Source organism: Tupaia chinensis, unplaced genomic scaffold (assembly GCF_000334495.1).
Source record: "Tupaia chinensis unplaced genomic scaffold, TupChi_1.0 Scaffold000132_1, whole genome shotgun sequence".
Lineage (NCBI taxonomy): Eukaryota > Metazoa > Chordata > Mammalia > Scandentia > Tupaiidae > Tupaia > Tupaia belangeri.
Genome location: NW_006159601.1, coordinates 4,096,097 through 4,098,909, shown reverse-complemented (window position 1 = coordinate 4,098,909; position 2,813 = coordinate 4,096,097).

Sequence of the window (2,813 nt, the reverse complement as noted above, 5' to 3'; positions counted from 1 at the left end):
CTTTCCCTATTGCTACACCAGATTTACTTCAATATTTTTTCTTTTTCTATTTCTAGGAGATACGTGATCTCGCCAGAGAGAGACAGAGAAAGGGATTGAAAGGGGGAAACCATCCCTTAGTGGGGCACAGTCATGCCACAATTCCTTCTTCATGTATTTCCAACCTGTTGAGATTTCAGGCATGCGCGCGCATACACACACACACACACACACCCCTGGTGTATTTCTTAAGCGACTGGGGTTGGGCCCCAACTGTAGCCAACCATGTGGGATTTAGCTCCTCTTACCCAGTAACTATAGGGCTGGATGTGCTTTAATCTTCTTCATGGTGTGCAGCATGCAATTATTCTCTCACTGATGAGTTTTTTGAAGAATTATTTTATTTAATTTTCTTAATCATTATTAATTTTTAAAAATTGACCAGAAAGAGAGAGAGAGAGGGAAAGTGAGAAAACAAGTGACCAGATCCAAGATTTGAACCATGTTCCATCACGTGGGAGTCCAGCACCTTAACCACCACGTCACCCGCTGGCCCCTCAATGATGGTTTTTAAAATGCCTCCAAATGTTCTCTATTTCATACAAGATGACAATAAATATTATTTCTGATATCTACTAGTGAATAACAAACTTCTCAAAATTTAGTGGCTCAGAACGATTTTTATTTTTATTTATTTATTTATTTATTTACTTATTTTGGAGAGGTTTTTTACTATAGGGTGCATGCACTCGCCAGAAAGAAAGAGAGAGACAGAAAGACAGAAAGCGAGAAATCACCCCCCGGGCCACACCACAATCCCTTCTCCTCCATTCTGCTCTTGGAATCTTGGGCACGTATGCACATGCACCTGGCATGAGTTTAAGCCACCGGGTCCAGGACTTGAACAGTGGTTGACTATGTGGGAGTCCAGCGACATAGCCATTTGCTGGTTCCCTAAAACAATTTTTATAAATTAATTAATTTCTCCCATGAGAAAGAGAGCAGAGAGACAGTTTCCCCCCCACCCCAGTGGGGTCTTCATGTCACAGACCACCAGCCTCACTCACCACCCTCTCCCCTGAGGTTGCATTACTCCTGCACCACCACCTGGCCCCTGGCCTTTCTCTTGTCTCTTGGGATGGACCATACAGTTCTTCTGTCTCAAGCTGTGTTGGCAAAGGTGGAGGGTCCAAACTGTTCTCCCCCACATGACTGGCAGGTGGCACAGGTTGGTGGCTGGGCACTGAGCTGTCACCAGGAGTGCCTTGGCTCTCTTCTCTCTGGTCTCTCCATGTGACTTGGGCTTCTCACGGTACAGGACTGGGTTCCAGATGGTCATTTCTGCCCTATTCTCTTGATCAAAGTCAGTCATAAGCAAGCCCAGGTTCGAGAGGGGTGGAAGACAAGCGCACCTCCTGATGTGAGGGTCAGTATGTGGATGTGTGCAGGAAGGGGAGGGACCACAGCCATTTGTTTTGAGACTAACTACTATAAAAACATAAATACTGGGACCAGCAGTTAGCGTAATGGCTATGTCGCTGGACTCCCACGTAGTCTATTGCAGTTCATGTCCCGGACCTGGTGGCTTAAACTCATGCCAGGCACGTGTGCATGCATGCCCAAGATCCCGAGAGGAGAATGGAGGAGAAGGGATTGTGGCGTGGTCATCTCCCCTGGGGGGGTGATTTCTCGCTCTGTCTCTCTGTCTCTGTCTGTCTGGCAAGCGCACACACCCTAAAGCAAAAACCTCTCCAGAAAAAAAAAAACACATAAATATAAAAATGCATGTGTGTTCTCCTCCTCCTCCACATCTTTGGAAATAGGTGGGAGTGCTTTTGTAGGTTAATTCCTAGGTGGGAATTGTCGGCTCTAAGAGTGTGCACATTTTAGACCTGGATTGCTACGGCAAAACCGTCTTCAACAAATCTGTGTCATACGCGCGCCTCTCAGCGAGGTACGAGAGCACTCACTTCACCACGCCCTCGCCAGCACTGGAAAGTACTGGTTGTTTTCATCTTGGTCAATCTAATGGAGGAAATGCTTTATCTTGTTTTTACTATTAGGGATGTTGAGCATCTTTTTGTGTGTTTTATTGTTCTTTAGACTGAGAGTTCAAATTGGGAATAAGTATATACATTTTTTACACCATCAAAGAAATAGGACAATGGTTTTTTGAGGCCGGAAGGGTGCAAATACCACGCAGAGGGACTGTGATTTGGGGACTCAGACAGCCCTGCTGCCTGTGACCTTCCTGTGAGGAGAAGGGTTTCAAAGTATTGACGAGCAAATTACTAAGGCTGTACTAGTTTCGAGCTCATTACTTACTTAGATGGGCCTGGTATTTCCGAGAGCTATCATTTCCAGTAAGAGAATGTTCTGTCCTTCAGTGGAATGGTGAGACAGCTCTGAAATGAGCCTCAGGGCTGGACTGAGAAAGCCCACTTACGGGGAGGGAGTGGGTGACTGGTGGTAAGATCAGGGGAGTAACGCCCCCATTCCATGGTAGCCTGCTGTGCAGGCTTTTCCCTTCTGGCATTCCCAGTTCCCAGGATAAGGAATGCAAGAGGATACAGGCCATCAGGCCATCCTGAATTCAATATCCAGGGTTTAATTCCCAGATACTCACTGTCAAGGTCGGCCCCACCGCTTCTCCAGTAAGGGAGCCAAGCCGTACTCGTCTAGGCTGTGCACACTAGCAGGTCAGGACCATTACGGAGAGACACAGAAAAGCTGACACACATTCTGGCTTAAGCAGAAAAAAAGAGAGAGGATTTTACTGGATTGTATAGTAGGGGTGAGGATGGAAATGCAAAGGGTTCTTTTTATATATATAT